Source organism: Gobio gobio, assembly GCF_949357685.1.
Source record: "Gobio gobio genome assembly, chromosome: 14".
Lineage (NCBI taxonomy): Eukaryota > Metazoa > Chordata > Actinopteri > Cypriniformes > Gobionidae > Gobio > Gobio gobio.
In genome coordinates, this window is record NC_137107.1 from 29,490,738 (window position 1) to 29,515,737 (window position 25,000).

Genomic DNA, 25,000 nt, shown 5'->3' on the forward strand with positions numbered 1-25,000 from the left:
CTGTCCTTGTGAGTTCTCTGTGTGGGGCGTGGTGTTCGGATCCCAGCACTTCGGTCTAGTTTGGTTTGGGTTTTGTGTTGGGATTCGGATATTCATGCTTCATGTGTTTGTCTTTTGTTGTGAGCGCACATAAGGAGCATTTGCTGGTTCTTGTGCACTCTGTCTTGTGGTGTGAGTGTGCTCTCTTCTGTCCATGTGTTATGTTTTGTCTTGTGTTGTGTGCTTTCATGTTGTCATGTTTTGTGTGAACATGCAGCTGATGAGTTCTCATTAGCTGTATGTTCATGTCACGTTTGGTGTGAGCATATGTCTTGTCAAGTGTTTCTTTGTGCCATGTGCTCATGTCTATTGTCTAACCCTGCCCACCTGGTTTCCTGATTATTGCTTCATTTGCCCCACCTGTCTTCCCTCGTTACCCTCTTTTGTTTGTTCCCTATTTAATCTCCTTGTGTTTGCAGTCCTGTGCGGAATCATCGTCGTCGAATGTACCTTGTGTTTCCCTGCTCCCCAAGCCCAAGCCCAAGCCCAAGCCCAAGCCCAAGCCCAAGCCCAAGCCCAAGCCCAAGCCAATTCAAGCCAAGTCAAGTCAAGTCAAGTCAAGTCAAGTCAAGTCAAGTCAAGTCAAGTCAAGTCAAGTCTTGTTTTTCCCCCTCGGGGTAGTTTTGTTTTGTCTTGTTTTATTTTATTATTATCATTAAAAGACCTATTTCCTCTGCATCTGAGTCCTTGCTCCTTTCCCTTCACCAACCCTGACACCAAACATTAAGACGTTTAATGACCGTTGAAAAGCAACACAATCTCATGACAATGCGTATCAATAGTACGAGTGTGCAATCTCGTGGAATGTATACGCCAAAATGCGTTTTGCTACACAGTTTTTCATGTGCATATGATACGCACTTTATGGCGTATATATGACACGCTTTTGGGTAGGGTGAGGGTAGGGGGTGGGGGGTTCGTACGTATAATACGCCATAAAGTGCGTATCATATGCACGCGGAAAACGGCGTACCATATGCACGCCAAAACTCATTTTGGCGTATACATTCCACGAGATTGGACACTCGTATTATTTATACGCATTTTTGTGAGATCGGCAAAGACGTCCCTCCGACACGTCCCGTCATGGTTGAAAAATAGTTCCAAAATGAAAGTTGAACGGACGTCTTCGACGTCATCTGGCCATGAATACCACGTCTTTTCTGCGCGTCCCTGGACGTCTAAATGCGTCGTCTTCTGGATGTTTAAATGTGTTGCTGCATAATTTAAGTGTGTATATAAGCCTGCATATAAAATAATCACACGCCCATTGTGTAACATCGTGAAATGCAATCAATTATGTCTTGGTTTACACATCTTGACAGGTTCTAAAAAGGTTCAAAATCGGTCCAGTCAGACCTGAACATCCATGAAACGTTTTAATCACGTGTAGGCTACATCACAAACAAGAACACATTTATGGATATAAGCAAAAAGAAGCATGTTCTGATTTAGCAAAACATTTTATTGTTTTTGAACAGCCACAGATTCTTCTTTCATTTATGTTTAACATCTATTAACCAAACTAAAATAACAATTACAAAACACTGAATTATCATTATATAAAGGGATAGTTCACCCAAAAATGAAAATTAATTTACTCATCCTCACGTTTCAAACCTATGAATTCCACATTTTTATGTTCTGCTAAACACAAAGATGTTTAAAAAAACGTTTGTAACCAAGCAGGTCTCACCTCCCATTAACTACCATTGTAGGGAAAAAGGATTACGGTAGTTAATGGGAGGTGAGAACTGCTTGGTTACAAACATTCTTCTAGGGTCTTTTCTGACCCCAAGGGACGTTTGCTCAAATAAAATTGTTCCCTTTGTCCAAATGGCATGAGACTTTTTACGGTTGTCAACACTCTCTAAATCTACAAATAAAAAAATGTATTGGATTGATATCTGTTTTTATGCTCAGGCTGCTTAGAAAATGGACAAAATTCATCCTCAAAAACAACACAGAACACGCATACAGAAATGAAGTGGCACACTTCCAACAATGCATAAAACATCCACAATGCAAAATGATCATGCTCAAACACACACACACACACACACACACACACACACACACACACACACACACACACACACACACACACACACACACACACACACACACACACACACACACACACACACACACACACACACACACACACACAGGAATATTTGTTCAATTTGTTATTGCTGTTCAGTTCATAGCATTTTGATGTTCATGTTGTGTATTTTTTCTCAATATGTAATATAACTGTAAATTTCTGTTCTGTTACAGTTAGTAACTGAAGTGTACATTTGTAGAATTATAAAAAAATCAGATGTTTGAAATAAAATGATAAACTCTAAAGACTCTGGTTTGATTCTAATCATAATGTAACATTGAAAAAAAAATTCAGTACAAAAAAAAACTAAACTTTGACATTTAGTCAAAAATTGTCATTTTGACAATTAATTAATTTTAATATTTATAATTGTGATTTCATAACATTTAGATATGAATCCAACTGAAAAATACTTGTCTTTCCAAGATGTCTTTCAGGCAGTCAAATAGCACATAGCAAATAGTGGAGCTCTGCAGCCATTTTCTGGTAAAAGTCTTTTTTTATTATTATTATAAAACTGCATTTTCCAAAGGATGGGCAAAAATCTTACACTAAACAATGTCAAATTATCTATGTTATCCCCAAGAATGAAAGTTAGAAATGTGGGTCTTTTATAAAGTGAATTTTACATAAACTGATTTTGTGTGAAAATCCATTGAAAAAAACTGTTTTAATTTATTTATATAAATGTAACAATTATTATAAATGCTCCAAAAACTGCACAGATGTTGAGTAAAAACATTAATAAACAGAGTAAAATTAAAAGTTTGTTACAAAATTACATTTTGTTGCCTGGGGCCTGTGGAGACCCCAAAGACCCTGAGTGTAATTCCCAAATGAAGAGGGTTAAACAAGGGTTAAACATCTTTATGTTCAGCAGAACGTAGAAAGGTATACAGGTTTGAAACATGAGGGTGAGTAAATGACGACAATTTTCATTTTTGGGTGAACTATCCCTTAAACACATTAAAGTACACTCAACTACACAGTTGAGATGGCGCCGCCGTGTTCGGTCGCCGTTCAGGTCGCTCCGCTAAGACTTTGCTTTTATTTATTATTCTACTCTCTTTTACTCTCTATTTTTTCCAACGGATCATCTGCTTTGATCTGTTACGACAGCAAAACACTTCTGGAATTTGGTTACCGCTACACTGACCTGTTTCAGGACACTTTCTCCAATCTTCCATCTGAGATTCGCCGGGACGCCGAGTTGAACAATGGCCACTCGAGTCGACGGCGAAGATTCAAAAAACACCGCGGGAAACGCGCTGGGATCCGCAACAGACTGAGAAAAAGAGCATTCAGTCCTCCTCTCCCGAGCATTTTGCTCGCAAATGTCCAATCCTTGGAGAATAAGATGGACGATCTTAGAGCCAGGATAAGTTTTCAACGGGACATGAGAGACTGCAACATCTATTGTCTGTCCGAAACATGGCTCACGCCAGCGGTCCCGGATACAGCCGTGACGCCGTCCGAGAACTTCTCTGTTTTTCGGATGGACAGAACAGCCGAGGCCGGGAAATCTAAAGGCGGTGGAGTGTGTTTCATGATAAACAAGAAATGGTGCGATCCTAGGAACATCTCCATTCTTTCGCGATCCTGCTCGCCTCACTTGGAACATTTAACTATCATTTGCCGGCCTTTCTACCTGCCGAGGGAGTTTTCCTCGGTCATCGCTACTGCCGTTTATATTCCACCACAGGCAGACACGGGGCTGGCTTTATCTGCCCTCCATGATGTGACCAGCGGCTTCATAAACAAACACCCCGACGCTGCTTTCATCGTCGCGGGTGATTTTAACAAAGCAAACCTAAAGAAAGTATTGCCAAACTTTCACCAGCATGTCTCCTGTCCCACACGAGGAGCAAACACACTGGATCATTGCTACTCTCCGTTTAAGAACGCCTACAAAGCTCGGTCACAGCCAGCTTTTGGCAAATCGGACCATGCCGCCATTTTCCTCACACCGGAATATAAACAAAGGCTCGTTCAAGAGCCCCCGGTGAGGAGGGAAGTCAAACGCTGGTCATCCCATTCAGAGATCACGCTACAGGCAGCTCTTGATGACGTCGACTGGGACATGTTCCGCGCGAGTTCTGAAGACGTCAGCGAGTTCACAGAAGTGGCGCTCTGCTTTATTAACACACTGACAGAGCAAGCCACACAAACAATAACTATAACGTCCTTCCCTAATCAGAAACCGTGGGTGGACAGTTCAATTCGCACTGCAGTAAACTCGCGCACTACCGCTTACAATGCCGGTCTCCTAACGGGGGATATGAGGGAGTACAAAGCTTCATGTTACGCCCTCCGGCGCGCCGTTAAAGCCGCAAAACTCCGCTATAAAGACAGAGTGGAATCTCATTTCCAACTCAACGACTCCCGGCGGATGTGGCAGGGACTGAGGACCATCTGTGCTTTTGGAACTAAATCCTCTGCAGAGGTGAGAGCTGATCCGTTGCTGGTGAACGAGTTAAACTCTTTCTACGCTCGCTTTGATGGTAATCGCGGCAGCGCGACTCCGGCGAGTGACGCGTCAGAGAGAGTCCCTCAGAGCAGCAACGGTCACGTGATCTCTGTCTCGGAGGACGAGGTTCGGAGGGCACTCAAACGTGTGGATGTCAGGAAAGCTGCTGGGCCGGATGGTATTTCAGGTCGTGTTCTGCGGTCCTGTGCTGATCAGCTCGCAGGGCTCTTTACATCCATATTTAACGAGTCCCTTGCTACATCTGTTGTCCCCACCTCCTTCAAACGATCCTCCATCATCCCTGTACCTAAGATCAGTAAACCCTCTTGCCTAAATGACTATCGTCCAGTGGCTCTCACATCTTTAGTCATGAAGGTCTTTGAGAGACTCATTAAAAACAACATTTGCTCCTCCATTCCTGACACTTTGGACCCTCTTCAGTTTGCCTATCGTCCCAATAGATCGACTGAAGATGCCATTTCTCACGTCCTTCACTCCTGCCTCACTCACATCGACAGCAAAAGTGGGAACTATGTCAGGCTGCTATTTATTGACTATAGCTCAGCCTTTAACACCATAGTTCCCATTAAGCTAACACACAAACTCCTGGATCTAGGCCTGAATTCTTCTCTCTGCCTCTGGATTGAAGATTTCCTCACTGGCAGACCCCAGGCGGTGAGAGTAGGCCAGTTCACCTCCACCTCCATCACCCTGAGTGTTGGAGCTCCACAGGGCTGTGTGCTGAGTCCCCTGCTCTACTCTCTCTACACCCATGACTGTTTGTCCACACACAGCTCCACCTCGATCATCAAGTTTGCTGATGATACTGTTGTCCTGGGTCTCATCTCCAACAACAATGAGACGGCATACTTGGACGAAGTGGAGCAACTGACATCATGGTGCCAGGACAACTGTCTCTCTCTGAATGTTAACAAGACCAAAGAACTGATTGTGGACTTCAGGAAGAGACAGCATCGGTCATACTCCCCTCTCATGATCAGCGGGACACCGGTAGAGAGAGTGAGCAGCTTCAAATACCTGGGTGTGAACATCTCCGAGGATCTGACCTGGACTACACACATCCAGACACAGGTGAAAAAAGCCAGGCAAAGACTGTACCACCTGCGCCAGCTGAGGAAATTCAGGGTTTCACCAGCCATCCTGAAAACTTTCTATCGAGGGGCGATAGAAAGTGTCCTGACTCAGTGCATCACAGCGTGGTACGGGAACAGCACCAGTCACGATTGCAAAGCCCTGCAAAGAGTGGTGCGCTTATCCGAGCGCATCTCAGGCTCAGCTCTCCCGCCTCTGCAGGACATCTACACCAAACGCTGCAGAGGTAGAGCTACCAAAATCATCAGAGACATAAATCACCCTGCAAACTCTCACTTCACCCTGCTGCCATCTGGTAAGCGCTTCCGTAGCCTGATGGCAAAGACTGAAAGACTCAGGAGGAGTTTCTTCCCCCAGGCCATCAGACTCCTGAACTCAGTCACGTGACTTCACTTCACCCCGCACACGCATAAACATCCAGTTTATACATTAACATTCACATACTGCCATTGCACTGCACTTTATGTTCCTATTGTTACTGTGTAACAACCTGTAATAAACCTGTTTGCACATCATACTCCTGTTTGCACATTATACTCCGATTTGCAATTATACCTATTGCTTGCACATTATACTTCTCTATATATAAATATATATATATATTATGTTAACCACTTATTTTTAAGTCTACAGTTTATCTCACTTATCATATCCACTTACTTTATATTTTATATTTTAATTTAATTTTTTTATTTTTATCTTATTTCCTATTTTTATCTTACTTGATTTATTTATAACTCTACTTATGTTAATACTTTTATTCTAATTTTATTCTATTTCTATTTTAATTTCCCTTGTGTTCTTGTAACTGTTATTTGCACTGTCCATGGAGCGGACCTGTTTACATTTCACTGCCAGTTGTATATTGTGTATATAACTGTGTATGTGACAAATAAAACTCTTGAATCTCTTGAATCTTGAAAAGTAGTTATTTTGTTTGTAATTTTTTGTAACCATCGCCAACCGCTCTTCCTGGAGAGTGATTAAGGTGTTCTGCCATTGCTGCATCAATCTCTGAGTCCACCTATTCACAGCATCTGAGGGAAGAGAATATATTTATTTTTAAAATAACAGGAAAAATTTGAGGTAAATGACATGCACTTATTTTCAAAATGTATTGAAAAAAATTATCCTACTCAAAAAAACAAAACATGGAAAAAGATGAATGAATCATGAGTTAAACATTAGAAAAAGTTAATCAACATGCATTACATTTTACTCTATAAAAGATGCTCTGGTCTAAATGGTTGTTAGATTAGTGGTGGAGGGAATTACTTTCTGAAAGAAACTCTCAAAAGGCTACATTAATAGGTTACAGTAATAACTTGTACTGTATCATTAAACGTACTGTGTATAAGTTGAAAGTAACGTTTAGCCTACTATAGCTAATTCTAGCCAAAACTCAAAGTAATTCTGTGTTGACAACGTGGGCATAATTTCTTTCAGTTCCTTCATGTTAAACAAGTAAAACTCAAGTAAATTAATCAAATACTACAAATTGTACTTACCCAACAGTAGATTTTTAATAATATATCGAAACAACTCTCTCCTCAAGTCCTCTTCTCCTCGTGGTTGTTGAAAGGAACGGGAGAACGGGCATGAACGCTATCTCGTGAGATAATCTATAATATTGCAGGATTTTGAAATATCGCTAAATTTATTAATATCTTTTGTTACTATAATCTTGGCAGCACAGTTCAAGTCAGACTTAATGGTGGTAGGATATATTACTGTTTTAAATATTGTGACAAGTCTCCCGAGCTCTCGATGGCACCCTCCGCTTCTGCAACGATTTTCGCCGACTCAACGAGGTCTCGGAGTTCGATGGCTACCCGATGCCCCGTGTAGACGAGCTGTTGGAACGCTTGGGGAGGGCCCGGTACATCTCGACGCTTGATCTCACCAAGGGGTACTGGCAGGTCCCCCTGACAAACTCTGCCAAAGAGAAGACGGCGTTTTCAACTCCTAGTGGGCACTGGCAATACCGGACCCTCCCCTTTGGCCTGCACGGGGCCCCCGCTACCTTCCAACGGATGATGGACATCTTACTCCGGCCCCACCAAGCGTATGCGGCGGCCTACCTCGACGATGTAGTCATCCACTCTGAGACCTGGCAGGACCACCTGGAGCGGCTGCGGAGGGTGCTCCTGGAACTCCGACGGGCTGGACTGACCGCCAACCCCCGGAAATGCCATCTTGCCCTCACCGAGGCTCAGTACCTGGGTTTCCGGGTGGGTCGAGGGCTCATCCAGCCCCAGAGAAAAAAAGTCGACGCCATCCTGTCAGCACCTCGCCCGGAGGCCAAGACCCAGGTACGAGCCTTTTTGGGGTTGGCGGGTTATTATCGCTGCTTTATCCCTAACTTAGGAAGGGGCAGCCGGAGAAGGTGAAGTGGGACAGCGCTCTGGACAGGACCTTCCGGGATATCAAGACCGCCCTGACCACGGAGCCGGTCTTGAGGGCGCCCGACTTCAACTGCCCCTTCCTGCTGCAGACGGACGCCTCCGATACGGGCCTGGGGGCGGTCCTTTCCCAGGTCCAGGAGGGAGAGGAGCATCCGGTCATATACATCAGCCGTAAGCTGACCCCAGCCGAAACCAGGTATGCGGCGGTGGAGAAGGAAGCCCTGGCCATCAAGTGGGCAGTCCTGGAGCTCCGCTACTACCTGCTGGGACGCCGCTTCACTCTGATGACGGATCACGCCCCGCTACAGTGGATGGCCCGCGCTAAGGACACCAACGCCAGAGTGACGCGGTGGTTCCTGGCGCTCCAGGACTTCCATTTCACGGTGGTACATCGGGCCGGGACGGCCAACTCCAACGCCGACGGACTCTCCAGGCTGTGGTCGGCTTACGCAGGTCTGTCAGGGTGCACTCCCCGCCCACCCCTATGTTCCCCGGTGTATGTGTGTAACTCTCGTTACAGGACCAGCGCGACGTTTAGGAGGGGGGGGGGGGGTGTGTGACAAGTCAACAAACACGGATCACCTGCAGCCACTCAGCACAGCCCGGATCCGCACAGCTGCAGGCGATCACCACAGCCTTTAAAACACAGCACCATGGGACACCAGTTTGAGCACCAACTCCACTCCAACGAAGCGCTAACACTTCTCTCTCTCTCTCAGACAGCAGCCTGTGACACTCCGGCCACACGTCTCACTGACGTCACCGCGAGCCACCCTGCACCAGAGAAAACACGAAGCACCGCGCACCAGCACTTCATTATCACCACGTTTGTTCAGACTTTGTGCAAATAAACCCACCCTCCGGGGGCTTCTCACTAGTCCTGTGTTGCGTGATTCTTCACCCTGCCACAATATGTATATAGCCTATGCATAGCTACATTCCATAAAAATAATAACAACGAATGCATAAAATGGGTTGAAATAATGACTCAAATGCAGCTGGTTCACATTCACAATCACTTAACCACACAGGGCACTTTGTGATTATAATTTATTTAAAAAAAATAAATTAAATATAGGCTAAATCCTGTATTTCATAAAGGTTTTTTTTTAATGCATCTTGACTAGACGTGTACGGGACGTCAGTGGACGTCTAGTCACACAACCTTGACTAGACGTATAAAGGACCTCAGTGGACGTCTTTTCACAACCTCTTAAAAACTACTTGGGGCACTTAAATAAATTATTGCAGTATTAACCATGCAAGGTGTAAGCAGCTTCTGCATATTTCACAATGATTTCATAGAGGGTCATGATGGACTATAAATGCACGTTCCTCTCACAACGGATTCACAACAGGGTATATATTGAACCACATGTAGCTAAAAGTCAAAGTAACAATTATACATGCAACCGGAGAGAACTGTAGACATGTACAAATGTATCTGTTAGAAGCAGGAAAAATGGGCAAGCGTAAGGATTTGAATGAGTTTGACAAGGGCCAAATTGTGATGGCTAGATGACTGGGTCAGAGCATCTCTAAAACGGCAGCTCGTGTGGGGTGTTCCCAGTCTGCAGTGGTCAGTATCGTAGGGTTGCCACCCGTCCCACAAAATACGGAATTGTCCCGTATTTACAAGCAAAATATTTTCAGAGGTGAACAGTAACTAAATACATATACTTGAGTACTGTACTTAAGTACACTTTTTGAGTATCTGTACTTTCCTTGAGTAGTATATTTTCTGGAAACTTATGACTTTTACTTCACTACATTTGAAAGACAAATATCGTACTTTTATTCCATTACCTTTCTAACAAGGCCCTCGAAGTAGAAAGTCGTAGCCACTTTGAAAGTCAGTGGATTATTTGTTTTCTTCTTTAAAACGTGATTGTTTTTTTTTTTTTTTTTTTTTTTGCAGACAGCCTATCAGTAATCACTCTTGTAGGATCACATGAAGTTCAACGATTTCCAAGTATTTTTTGAACACCAATCAATTGACGGAAAAATAGAAGGCGGCAGTTCCCAGATGCAGTGCGCACAACCATAGTCATACTTAAAAGTAAAAATTCAGAAGAGCAGACGTGGATAAGTCTGAAAAAGTGCGACGACACGAAAGTGCACACAGAAAGCTGCCTCTCAGACGCCAGACCACAAGTACTGAATTTTAGTCTATTGAAATCTAAAATCTTATTATAGTCAATTAAAACTAGACTAAAACTAAAACAATTCAGATGCCTAAAATGTTATAGTCAAAAGACTGACTAAAACTAAATCCAAATTTGCTGTCAAAATTAACACCGGTATGAAGTATGATTGGTCAAATGATTTTTATAGATTTACCCGCCAAGTTGCCATAGCCTTGTGGAGACAGCGCTAAAGCATAGGTAACGTTCGACAATGATGTTAGTTAGCATGCAAAAGCGTAGTTGGGCTAATAATGATGAGCTATATCTCTACAATGACAATAACTGTTCCCTCCTTCAGCGAACGAGACGTTACATACGCAACCAAGACGTTCCCTTTCAGTCGGTCACGTTTGACGTACGTCGGAACTGACCGACGAATTAGGGATCCTACCAACACGTCAGGATGCTGGCCCTTCCAGTGTCCTGCTTGAGCAAACTGGACCGCGCTTGTATGGTGGGGAAGTCAGGGCTCCAAGCAGGGAGGTCAGTCACTGCTGTTTCTGCAAGAAAAACGACTATGCGTCTAAGCGCTAAGAAAGAGAGGGGGGATAAGTATCAACACAGCGCTTTATTTGCACTTGCAGGGCAATGTAAAACAGGTAAGTGATGATAACTGTTGGGGGGGGGGTAGACACTAGGATAGATAGATAGTTTTTTTATTCTATTGCTCTACTTTTCTATCGTTTTTAATGTAAACATCACCCTAGACAGTTGAGCTGTTGTGCTTCGAGCATTGCAGTATAGTATACTGTTACCTTCGTCATCTATGATCTCAGCCATCTGACACTTACAAGACTCACAATCCATACGTCTTCCTACATGCCAAGTGCTTCCTCTATCATCGCTGTAGAATGCAAATGCATGCGATTTGGGCTTACAGTTGAGTGAGTGGCAAGGATACACATAGGCCGGGATAATCAGTCTCCCGCTCTTCATTTGAACACCTTGTCCTGGTCCAACAGCAAAGGTGGCCCAGTCCACCTGCTCACCAATCACATCTGCTGTCAAATCTGTAATATGGCTCCATGTTTTGCCAGCGTCCTTACTGGTTATGTAACAAAGTTGTGCTTGATTCTTATTTTTAACTGTAACATAGGCACATGAATGAAAACACAATGAAATCGAATATAACAAGCTTATTACGTATTATGTATTACGTTTTCGTCAGACAGCATATTGAAGCCTCTCAGTCTGCCATTTTCCTCTGAAATTGATGATGCAGTCAAAACATCTGGTAGTGGGTTTCTCAAGAAATTAATGTACTCTGGATCTCTGCTTCTCGTAAATACTACAGTGCATTGTACATATTTTTTCTGACAGACATCGATGTTGTGATATTCAAGTAATGTGGATTTGAAAACAGATGGATTGTAAGGTAATAATTATTTATTTCTTATTTATTTATTGTGTAATACTCAGTTCCTGTAAAAAACTGTTCCAGTGGGTGGAGGTCCAAATGACGCTGCTCTTACAGCTGGTGCTGTAAGCTGCTCCCATCGGAGGCAGCACAGGCCCTCCTGGAGTTTTAGTCCATCCATCTGGCAGCTGTCCTTTGCTCATTTGCTTTTTCGGGGTCCTCGGAGTTCTCCACCACCCCACCTTTTTTTACTTCTAACTATTACTATCCCAGCCTGGAATGGGGAGAGTTCTCTGGGTCCGGGCCAAATTCCGAGCTTGGAGCCCACAGCACGCCAAATAACCTTTACTCTATTCAGTTATATGTAGTGAGAACTTGTGAAATGCAATTTGAGCATAGGAAACGTCTCGGTTACGTATGTAACCCTTGTTCCCTGAAAGAGGAAATGGAGACGTACGTCGGAACTGACCGACGAATTGGGGATCTGATTTCAGAGACCAATATACTTTCAGTGTCTAAAAACGAGCCAATAAAGATTGGCATGTGATTCACGCATTCCACGCTCCGCACTGCGGCTTGGGTATATATAAGGAAGTGGAGTGCCTAATCATTGTTTTCTGCTGAGGAGCCGAACTAGAGAGGAAGTCAGCCACAGCCATCTGAGCACCCGGCCTGTGGACCACCTTGAATTTAAAAGGCTGTAAAGCTAGATACCAACGGGTGATCCGGGCGTTGGTATCCTTCATGCGGTGGAGCCACTGTAAGGGGGCGTGGTCCGAACAGAGGGTGAACTCCCGCCCCAGGAGGTAGTAGCGGAGGGTGAGAACGGCCCACCTGATAGCCAAGCACTCCTTTTCTATGGTGCTGTACATCGTCTCTCTCTTAGAGAGCTTGCGACCGATGTACAGCACCGGCCGCTCCTCACCCTCCACCTCCTGGGACAGGACTGCGCCCAGCCCCCTGTCCGAGGCGTCTGTCTGTAGGGAAAAAGGGAGAGAAAAATTGGGAGCCTGTAAAAGCGGCCCACCACACAGAGCAGCCTTTATCTGGGTAAAAGCCTGCGAGTGATTGAGGCTTTTGAACCGCCTCTGGCCCCAGATCATCTTCTCCGCCACCACCGTCGCAAGCAACACTGACTCCGCCTCCAACCATTTCTTTAAAAGGTTGAGCTGGTATATTTGACATGCTCGCTCCCTAATTGAGCGCACTACCTCATAGTTGAGATCCCCGACTCGCCGTGTGACCACAAAGGGTCCTTGCCACTTTGCGAGTAATTTAGAACTGGAAAAGAAACTCTTAGCTGCTGACCAAGGCTGTATCTCAATACTAGTTTTACTTGATCTTAGTGCAGCATTCGACACCATAGATCATAAAATACTCTTAGATCGTCTACAAAATTACACTGGTATTCAGGGACAGGCATTAAAGTGGTTTAGATCGTATCTATCAGAGCGTTACCAATTTGTCTATTTAAACAGGGAACAATCTAAGATAACGTCGGTAAATTATGGAGTGCCGCAAGGATCTGTGTTAGGCCCTCTGTTATTCTCAATATATATGCTGCCACTTGGTAATATTATAAGAAAACATGAAATCAGTTTCCACTGTTATGCCGATAATACTCAGTTATACATTTCAGCACGACCAGATTAAATCTCTAAATTATCCAAGATAACAGAGTGTGTTAAAGATATTATTACTTATTGGACCAAAAACTGGTACACAGAATCTCTTAAATTATAACTTACATTTAGAAGGATGTACTGTTACTTCATCTGCTACAGTTAAAGACCTGGGTGTTATATTAGACAGCACTTGTCTTTTGAAAATCATATTTCAAATACTACAAAAACGTCTCGGTTAAGTATGGTAACCCTCGTTCCCTGAAGGAGGGAACGGAGACGTACGTCGGTATTACCGACGAATTGGGATCACTTCAGAGAGCCCCTATCAGCTTCGAGAACTAAAGAACAGGCCAATGGACAATTGGCGTGCGAGATTTGCATATTGCGCTCCGCCCCGCGCCGCGGGTATAAACAGGAAGCGAGAGCATCGCACTGACGTTTTTCACTGAGGAGCCGAACTAGTGACTCGGCCATGCAGTGATGGAAGGAACTGTGGCGACGGGACGTACGTCTCCGTTCCCTCCTTCAGGGAACGAGGGTTACCATACGTAACCGAGACGTTCCCTTTCAGTCGGACTACGACGTACGTCGGTATTACCGACGAATTGGGATCCCTATGGAAAACGCCACAGTTACTACCACTACCAGCGCCCAGCGAGAGCCCCTCAGACCCCGTTCTGATGCGGGCGGGGAGATTCACGCAGGGAGAGTCACACTGCTGTTCCGCAAGACCCATTCAGCAGACTGATTGGATAACGCTGGGAAAGCGTGCCCGAAGGACGCTGCGGGAGCCACATCATGCCCAGAGGGAGTTACCATGTGGAAAGAAAACGTATGGGCTGGCCGTGGGCAGCTCAACATACGAAGTCCCAGAGGCGGCCCCGGCCTTTTACATGCGGGGGACGACACCGTACTGAGACGGCAGAGAAACTCTGCCAAGGGAAAGACACAAGCTCGCCGTAGGGAGCTGTACCGTGGAAAATACACGTATGGGACCGCCGTAGGGGTCACGACATACGGACCCAGTCTGACACAAGTTCCACCAATGCATACAAGTGCCAGACCTGGCGTCGGATGCTCCGCCACATCCGACTGCCAAGGGGTACGGAGGACTCAACAGGGTTCGCCAATCCTGGGGAACTCGACTGGAGAAAATAAGCGCACGTATCCGTTCCATGGGGAAGGGAATGGCGCAGCAAGCCGACACTAGAACGGGCACTTCAGTGAAGCTGACTATGGGAAGTGAGCACACGACAAGCCACCGGCTCTACACGTAGGCTATAAAACCTAGCGAACGTGTTAGGTGTCGCCCAGCCCGCAGCTCTACAAATGTCTGTCAGCGAGGCGCCACGAGCCAACGCCCAGGAAGAGGCTACAACCCTGGTGGAGTGAGCTCTAACCCCGAGCGGGCAGGGCACGTCTTGGGACTCATACGCCAAGACGATGGCATCCACTATCCAGTGGGCCATCCTCTGCTTGGAGACAGCCTTTCCCTTCTGCTGTCCTCCGTAACAGACGAAGAGCTGCTTCTGAGGTCCTAAAGCTTTGCGTTCTGTCAACATAGACGCGCAGAGCGCGAACTGGACAGAGAAAAGCCAGAGCTGGGTCTGCCTCCTCCGAAGGCAGCGCTTGCAGGCTCACCACTTGGTCCCGGAAGGGAGTAGTGGGAACCTTGGGCACGTATCCAGGCCGGGGTCTCAGGGTCACCTGAGAGTCACCCGGCCCGAAATCCAGGCACGATTCATCGACCGAAAATGCCTGCAGGTCCCCTACCCTCTTAACTGAGGCCAATGCAATCAGGAGGATTGTCTTTAGAGACAAGATCTTAAGCTCTACTGACTGTAAAGGCTCGAAGGGCGCCCTCTGCAGTGCGGTCAGCACCAGAGTCAAGTCCCAAGAGGGTATAGAGGAGGGGCGAGGAGGATTTAGTCTCCCCGCTCCCCTCAGGAACCTGACGATCAGATCGTGCTTGCCTAAGGACTCACCATTAACGAGGTCATGGTTTGCGGCGATAGCGGCAACATATACCTTGAGGGTGGAGGGAGACAGCCTTCGCTCCAACCCGTCTTGAAGGAAAGATAGCACAGATCCGACCGAACACTTTCATGGGTCTTCTCGGCAAGAAGAACACCAATCGACGAACAGGTTCCACTTCAGCGCATATAGCCGTCTCGTAGAGGGGGCTCTGGCGGAAGCGATGGTGTCGACTACCGCTTGCGGTAGGTCACCTAGAACCTCCGCGTCCCATCCAGGGACCAGACATGGAGTTTCCAGAGGTCTGGACGCGGGTGCCATAGGGTGCCCCGTCTCTGAGTTAGGAGGTCCTGCCTCAGAGGAATGGGCCAAGGAGGTGCTGTCGCGAGGAGCACTAGTTCCGGGAACCACGTCCTGTTGGGCCAGTACGGAGCTACCAAGAGGAGTTGCTCCTCGTCCTCCCTGACCTTGCACAGTGTCTGTGCAAGAAGGCTCACTGGGGGAAACGCATATTTGCGCAGAGCCCGGGGCCAGCTGTGTGCCAGTGCATCCGTGCCGAGGGTCCCCTCGGTCAGGGAATAAAACAACTGGCAGTGGGTCGTGTCGGGGGCGGCAAACAGATTGATCTGTGCGGCCCCAAAGCGACTCCAGATCAGCTGGACCACCTGGGGGTGGAGTCGCCACTCTCCGGGGAGCACTGGCAACCGTGACAGCTCGTCGGCTGCACGATTGAGCAGGCCCGGAATGTGAACGGCATGAAGGGACCTCAGATGCTTCTGACTCCACAGGAGGAGATGGCGGGCAAGTTGGGACAAACAGCGGGAGCGTAGACCACCCTGTTTGTTGATGTACGCAACGGCCGTTGTGCTGTCGGTCCGGACCAGAATGTGCTTGTCTTTGAGCGACCCTTTGAGGCGGCTGAGAGCAAGACGAACTGCCAGCAACTCCAGGCAATTGATATGCCATTGCAGTTGGGGCCCCGTCCACAGACCTGATACTGCAAGCCCGTTGTACGTGGCACCCCAACCCGTGGGTGAGGCATCCGTGGAGAATACATGATGCCTGGACACTTGTTCTAGAGGCACTCCTGCCCGTAGAAATGAAGGGTCTGACCACGGGCTGAGGGTTTGGGGGCATCTCGCCGTCCCTTGGACACGGAGGGACCCGCTGTGCCACGCCCATCTTGGGACTCGGTCGTGTAGCCAGTGCTGAAGCGGTCTCATATGGAGCAGCCCTAGCGGCGTTACTGCGGCTGCCATATGCCCCAGGGGCCTCTGAAAATGTTTCAGTGGGACCGCTGTACTGCGTTTTGAGCGTACTCAAGCAGCTCAACACCGACTGGACGCGCTCCTCGGTGAGGCGCGCTGTCATGGCGACCGAGTCGATCTCCATCCCGAGAAAAGAGATCCTCTGTACGGGACAGAGTTTGCTCTTCTCCCAGTTGACCCGAAGACCCAACCGGCTGAGGTGCCGAAGCACCATGTCCCTGTGTTCGCACAACTGCTCCCGCGACTGGGCAAGAATCAGCCAGTCGTCGAGATAGTTGAGGATGCGAACACCACGCTCTCTCATGGGAGCAATGGCCGCCTCCGCGACTTTCGTCAAGACACGGGGCGACAGGGACAACCCGAAAGGGTAGGACTTTGTACTTATATTCCCGTCCGTCGAAAGCAAAGCATAGAAACGGTCTGTGTCGAGGGAGAATCGAGACATGAAAGTACGCGTCCTTCAGGTCGATCGCTGCAAACCAATCTTGGGGACGGATGCACCTGAAGATGCGTTTCTGCGTTAGCATTCTGAACGGCATCCTGTGGAGGGAGCGGTTCAAGTAAGGCAGGTCCAAGATCGGCCGTAACCCGCCGCCTTTCTTGGGTACAATGAAGTACGGGCTGTAGAACCCGGACTTCATATCGGCTGGAGGGACCGCCTCTATCGCGTCCTTCACCAATAGGACAGCGATCTCCACCTGAAGCACCGGGGCGCCCTCCTTCGGTATAGATGTGAAGTGGACACCCCTGAACTTCGGGGGACGCCGGGCGAACTGAATCGCATAGCCGAGTCTGATGGTGCGGATGAGCCAGCGAGACGGGCTGGGAAGCGCTAGCCAGGCCTCCAGAGACCGAACAAGCGGGATCATCGGCACCACAGACGTACCTGGAGCGGGGAAGCGCAGCGGAACACAGGGGCCCCAGGACGACATGGGAGTGGTCCGTGCAGGGGTCTGGGTCTGACACACGACCTGCATCCGCTGAGGGGACGGGCGAGCGTTGGGAGGCACATTGTGTGCGTCCGCACAACCAACGCCCCCTATTGGCGAGGGGAGAGGTGTCTGAGGGGTACGAGGCATGGTAGCGTCGCATACCGCCAGACGCGCTCTCTTGGCACCCAGAGATGTTGGAAACTGCTCTTTTATTGATAATTTGGGTACCACTGGCACTGGGGCCAGTGGCGGAACAGACAAACAAATAGTTTTCCCCCGGCCCTCCTCCGGGGGAAGGAGTGGTGCTGCAGCCATCTCCTGAAGAGCAGTTTCCTCCATCTCTGGGCGGCCCGTCTCAGGGTCTCTTACGACGGCGCTTGCCACCTGGCTTGGCAGCGGCCTGAGCAGGCTGGACGTTCTTCCCGCGGCCGGCTCCACGCCCACGGCCGGTTGGAGGCTGCTGCTGGGCTAGTCGGGAGCGGAGGCGGCCGCAGGAGGACGGCCTCGGCGACGGGCAGGCGGAGGCGCTGCAGCCGGCGGCTGGGTGGAGGCAGCAGCGGGCCGCCGGTGCAGGATATGTTTGATGGCCTCCGTCTGCTTCTGGGCGGCCGAGAAATGCTGGGCGAAATTCTCGACCGCGTCGCCGAACAACCCGGCCGACGAAATGGGGGAGTCCAGGAACCGGTTCTTATCAGTCTCCCTCATGTCGGCCAGGTTGAGACAGAGATGCCGTTCCTGGACCACTAAGGTGGACATCGCCTGACCAACAGAACGGGCGGTAACTTTCGTCGCCCGGAGGGCGAGGTCCATCGCCGCCCGGAGCTCCCGGAGGAGCTCTGGGTCAGACCTACCCTCGTGCATGTCCATGAGTGCCTGGGCCTGGTGCACCTGGAGCAACGCCATGGCATGCAAGGCAGACGCGGCCTGTCCGCAGGACCTGTAGGCCTTCGCAGTTAGACTGTGCGAAAACCTACAGGCTTTGGACGGGAGACGAGGATCACCACGCCATTCGGAGGCGGTCGCCGGACGGAGTTGCATCGCGACGGCGCGTTCGACTGGCGGGATCCTCTCGTAACCCTTGGCCTGTCCGCCGTCAAGGGTAGTGAGGAGGGAGGAGCCTCCAGGTCTTTTTCTGGCACTAAAGGGTGTCGTCCACGACCTGGAAAGCTCCTCATGTACCTCCGGGAAGAATGGCACTGGGGCGGGACGCTGAGAACCAGCGCGACCCCCCCCCCCCAGGAACCAATCATCCAACCTAGAAGATTCGGGATGTGGTAGAGGGTTCCACTCAAGCCCGACCTTTTCGGCGGCCCGGGAAAGCATAGCCGTCAACTCGGGGTTCCGACTCAACCGTTGCCACTCTCCCAGAGGGAGGCAGTACAGTTGAGTCCTCATCCTCCGAGGACTGGAACTCCCCCTCCGATGCTGCAATCGACATCTGCTCGTCCGCGGGCGCTCCGAAAGAGATGACTGGGAAAGATGAAAGATGATCTCTTCCGGGGGCGCCACCGGCAGCGGTGCTTGTGAGGGTTCTGGGACCTGTGTAGGGACACTAGGCGGGTTTGTCCTGAACGTAATCCTCAAGTCACCCCGGCCATCCGTCGAAGTAGGTCTAGAAACCAGAATCCAGAAACGCACGGGTGGAATGACATCTTGAGAAAGACGCAGTGTCACACCTGTGTTGCTCTCTTTGTGAGGAAACGCTCTTTTAGAGAGTCCCACCCAGGGAGACCGCAGCAACACACAGGGAATAGTGCAGCCTGTGTTTGCACTCAATTTGGGAAACGCCCACCGAAACCAACAGGTTTGCTGTGATAATAGCAGTTGTTTCACTTCTTGCAGCTGAGTTTGCGGTCCCGCTGGAGAAAGCCGTCACACCAGCACAACGTTCCTCTCCTCTTCTTTAGAATTCTCTCTCTCTACTCGAATCGCTGAATGAATCAGGAAGCAGTCTGTTACTTCAAACACCGTTCGGCTCCGAAGTGAATGACGTCAGTGCGATGCTCTCGCTTCCTGTTTATACCCGCGGCGCGGGGCGGAGCGCGAGATGCAAATCTCGCACGCCAATTGTCCATTGGCCTGTTCTTTAGTTCTTGAAGCTGATAGGGGCTCTCTGAAGTGATCCCAATTCGTCGGTAATACCGACGTACGTCGTAGTGACCGACTGAAAGGGAACAGCTTTCTTCCACCTCAGAAACATCGCTAAGCTACGAAACATGCTATCTGTCTCTGATGCAGAAAAGTTAGTTCATGCATTTACTAGATTGCTGTAATGCACTACTAGCTGGCTGTCCTGCCTCCTCAATAAACAAGCTACAATTAGTCCAAAATGCAGCTGCTAGAGTTCTTACTAGGTCAAGAAAATATGATCACATAACACCAACTCTAACATCTCTACACTGGTTACCTGTTAAGTTTCGTTTCAATTATAAAGTATTGCTACTGACCTATAAGGCCCTAAATGGTTTAGCTCTTGTGTATTTAACTGATTTTCTATCGCCTTATAACCCATCACGATCACTAAACTCTGGGCTTCTGTTAATACCGAGGATATCTATGTCAACTAAAGGAGGAAGAACGATTTCATATTTGGCACCTAAACTATGGAATAGCCTTCCTAATAATGTTCGGGGCTCAGACTCACTCCTCCAGTTTAAATCTAGACTAAAGACGCATCTCTTTAGCCAGGCATTCACATGATGCATCTGTAACCCTTGTTAAAATATGACACAAATAAGAATAAATAGTTTAAAAGCTGCATGAATAAGTTTGAAAGTTAAGTTATTCATTTAATGTAAGTTAATTCATCAGAGTTAAAAATGTAAAAAATGTTAATACAACAATTTAATGTTTAAGATTAAAAGTATGCGGACAGAAAATTCATGTCACTGCCCCTTTAAGAAACCAGTGACGCTAGACGCGGTACTTTTAGTGACGCTGCAGCAGAGGCCTGAGTGAGAGAGAAGAGGAGAAATCGGAGAGAAAGCGCTGTGTTTAATGCTGCCTTCACGTGCTATCGGAAGTTTGATAATTCCGACTTCTGAAGTCGTGATTACGAGCTCATTGCATTCAAGTTTCAATATGTGAGGGCGTTCATGTTCAATGTTTACCTAGGAAACTCGTATTTACGATAATTCAGAGAGCACGTGAAGGCAGCATAATAAGCAGAGAAAAGAGTGAAATAAGTTAATTTTGCAGTTGAAAAACATAACTTACCTGGTCGGGAACTGACAGGGATTTTATGAAAACTAAGCCACACTGGTTTTGTCAGGTTTTTTTGCTTGGTTTGAGGCTTGGTCGGAGCGAGGATTGGCCTGCAGTGTGCGGGTGTGCACATGCACAGACGGGATTCAAGATGGCGAGCCAGACCCAGACTTTCAACTCATCTTCTCCATCGCATCAGTAAGGAAATCTCCTGCGCATGGTGACTCGCTGCCAGTGGTAGGAGTATCAGGAACTGTTTTTTGAACTGAACTGGAAACTGATTTGACTTATTTTTGGACTCAATCGAACTGAAACTTTTCATCGAACTGAATAATTGAACTCACAATTGGATTTGAACTTTAAGGTGTTATACTTTTATTTTCATATTGAGTTCATATATTTGAATGTGATTTGAAACGCTTGTGGTCCACTTTGATTTGATTGTGTAAACTGAAGGTATTTTCTTACCTGTAAAAGAAAGGGAAAAGAGTTAACTCTGGAAGAAAAATAGAAATTCTAAATAGGTGCAACCGAGAAAAGACCGGCCTAACTTAGATTAGCCCGACTAAAATAACTTGGGTGAACTAAAGAACAAAAGAGAGTGAAATACCTTTTCATTTAATTTATTTACCTCAATATTAAGAACCTGCAGGGTATATTTTTGTTTTGTTTTGTTTTTCATACTGTATATTCTATGTGTGTTTTGCATTCAGTAAATTGCCGGCCTTTTGTATTTAAAGCAACGGTCTCTGGTCTAATTATTTTTTGCTTCCCACTCCTTAGAACCTAGAACTGGTCCAGTGGCGCAGTAAGTGGTGTGATACCGGTGCTACAGATCTCGTAACCTTGTACTCTATAGTTAGATCAGTGCACATGATCGTCTTTGCTTAATGCTTTGAACAGCAGCTACGCTAATTATTTTTCTGTTCTGTTTTATCTCGGGATGCCCATCCCGAGGTAACTAGAGTGTCCGTCAGCTCCAGTCTGGATCCAGCTTCTCGTAAAGACTTCTGATGACCAACACCTGTGAAGAGACGACTCAACTCCTGCGAGGACTTCAGATGACGCAGCTCTGCATCAACACATCTGCATCAACAAGCATGCTCATATCTATATACCCTATTCATTAACAACATGTATTCTTATTTCTGTGCCATAGATATTATATTGATTAATAATAGATAGTTAGCTAATCTGTGTGCTTTGTATATGTGCATTTCTGGAATGCATAACATGTACAAATCAATTTAAATTGTAATGTAGATGCATTTTCTGTGAAGCTGCTTTGAAACGATATTTATCGTCAAAAGCACTATACAAATAAATTTGAATTGAATTAAATTGAATTGAATGCATTCGAAAATGCGTTTCTGCATTAACATCTTGAACGGATCCGAAGATGCCGGCCTGACAGACAGGGGCGTTGAGGAACCGCACCTTGTCGGTATCACGCATGTCTGCCAGGTTCAGCCACAGGTGGCATTCCTGGACCACAAGTGTGGACCCAGGGAGCGTGCAGTGACTTTCGTTGCCCTGAGAGCGTGGTCCGTCGCCGCACGCAGTTCCTGCATAACGCCTGGGTCGGAACTACCCTCGTGCAATTCCTTGAGCGCTTTGGCCTGGTGGACCTGCAGGAGCGCCATGGCATGCAGAGACGATGCGGCTTCTCCGCAGGCAGTGTAAGCCTTGCCCATTAATGCGGACGAGAACTTACATGCCCGGGAGGGGAGAAAAAAGTTTGGATGCGAATGAGCACATCAAACTATTTCCTGAATGTACAGTAAATCACATTGAAGAAAAATTAAAAAAGGCACATTTAAAAAATACTTTTTTTCCTTAAATATTCAGGTGGTAGCGTAAATCCCCTGTATTGATGAACTTCAGGCAAGACTCCAAGGTTTGTTATCACCAGTCCCAGATACTTCCTTTGGGTGGAGAAGTAATTTCCACTGAACTTTGTGGTCAGCTGCAGCACATATTTCATGAGAAACAGATGTGTTTTTGAATGTTAGTGGATTCTATATACACATAGTTTAAAATGCAAAATTTTGGCATATTTTAGTACAGCAAGACATGTTAAAGTCAAACCCTGATCTCTAATTTTACATTTGGAACATGTAAAAAAATTAATTAAAAAAATCCCAATGAATTTTACTTTAAATAATTTTAGAATATTATAAATTCATTGCATTTTGGTACAGCCATGATGCACATGAATGCTGTGATGATCCCTCATTTTACAAAACAAAACAACTATAACGTCAATTGTAAGTCTATAATATAAACAAACCCTTTAAGTTTTGGACCATAACTGCTTAATATTAAATAAATATAGACTTTTGAGTAGGGGAAATTTAACAAAATGCCAATCTCTGCCTGTTTTATTCTTTTAAAGCATTTATAAAGCAAAGAAGTAACAGGGAACAAGAGGAATGACTAGAGGGGACTGCATTGTTCCAATTTGTAGAAGTACTTTTAAAGAATGGAACTCATTGCCAGAGTACAATAGGGAAACTAACCCTTAATGTCCTTTCTCTGTTAAATCAACCATGTGTGAACTAGAATAGGATTTGTTTGTTGTTATCTGCTTATCTCGCTATCTGCCATTTTTACTGCATTGTATTTTAAAGAATAAAATGCTCTTTGTAATAAAAAAATGTAAACAAAGACAACACTTTAGTTACATTTATTCATCTATGCACCATAGGGGACATGGTGTTATGTTGGCAGTGGACTTCGCTGACAAGTATGCAGAACAAAAGATAATTATATGTGATATTAATTATTACTTAAGTTTAAAAATGTGTTAGGATATGACAGGCTCAGAGAGAGAGAAAGAGAGGGGGGATAAATATCAACACAGCGCTTTATTTGCACTTGCAGGGCAATGTAAAACAGGTAAGTGATGATAACTGTTGAGGTTAACACTTTGAGGGGCACGTAGTAAATGAAACAACAAAACAAGTGTTGGCTTTTAAAATATATGTTGGTTATGTGTCTATTCAGAATGACTTATGGGCAGCAACCTTTTTATTTTGTGTATGTCATTTATGCCTCACTTGCCAAAATGGGGGTTAATAAACCCTTGCTGAATAAAAGTATTAATTTCTTTTTTTTTTTTAATCCTACTGAGATTTTGAATGGCACTGTATATGGTCTTCATATTTTGATGATCTGAAATGTTTAATATCAATTTTGTGAGTATTTGTTCATTATTTTTTTTAGCAGTAACTTAATAATTTGCAAACTGAAAGAAATCTACTTTTTTTTGCAGTTTCATTCAGCGCTCTTGACCTAAATTACGTCGCTGAGTTTAAAAAGGACAAAGGCTAACCCTTCGACCTCACTTATCTCTCCACATTCCATGAGACAGGCAAAGAGTTTTCCATCCCCACACAGCGCCAGATCAGAGTATCCACTTGGACCATCATAGATGATTAATTTATGATCCTCCCATCCAGAGGCATCCCAAGGAGTTTTATTCAAGTAGACGCCAAGGCACGTTCTCTTGCTTGGATTCGTTGGATGGCAATAGAGTAGCCATGTTTTTTCAGGCGCACAATCAGGGACAAAACTGAAAACACTTCCTTGGCAATCATTTTTTGTATTTGTTTGTGTTCAGAGAGTCCAATGGGAACAGTGATGAAAAGCAGAAAGAGGGTCTTGGAATCTCTCTCATAGACCGGACATGGATTCATACTGCGGCGGTTTGGTTGACAAGCTGAAGTGAGCAACTCATGACCACTATTCCACTGAAAAAATAATAATAAAATAATAATAATAAAAAACCTTATAAGGATAGTATTCATGTCTCATTAAAAATCTTGTTTTAAAATGCAAAGTTTATGCTTATATGCTACTCACCAAATAAATAAATGGACATGAAATATTGATTCGAGTGGAAATAATTTTTTTTTTTCATTTTACCTGTATATATTCCCTTAAAACATCCACTACGAAAAAGTTTACAATAAAATGTATAAAACAATTGGCCTAGCAACACTGCAACAATATCACAGGCCCAATATTACGAAGTTTCAGAGAACTGTGTAATATTGTACAAGACTCACTAAATATTAATGTAAAGTCTCACCTCAACTCCTCCATCTTTCCATATTCCTTTTCTCATCACAAGGACATCTGCATCCGTGTCGTCGACAGTTTTCCGCTTTTCAGCAAAAGCAAGGAAGGTTTGATTGTCATCATTATAAATGAGAGCTGGAATTCTGTATGTCACTTTCTTTCAGAGTTTTGATGCTCCTGTTTGAATAATGTTGTTACTGGAAAGGGTCTTGATTTGTTTCCTGGTTGTGTTTTGTCCAT

At 46.1% G+C, this 25,000-nt stretch overlaps 1 pseudogene across 1 annotated transcript; it reads right to left on the minus strand.

The window, feature by feature from the left end:
- Positions 1–8,695: 8,695 nt before the first annotated feature.
- Positions 8,696–25,000, minus strand: LOC307137090 (sialidase-3-like; annotated as a pseudogene). The gene is made up of 5 exons: positions 24,771–25,000; positions 24,180–24,429; positions 11,073–11,402; positions 8,853–8,905; positions 8,696–8,767 (listed from the first exon to the last, which is right to left on the minus strand). The product of its transcript is annotated as a sialidase-3-like (transcript).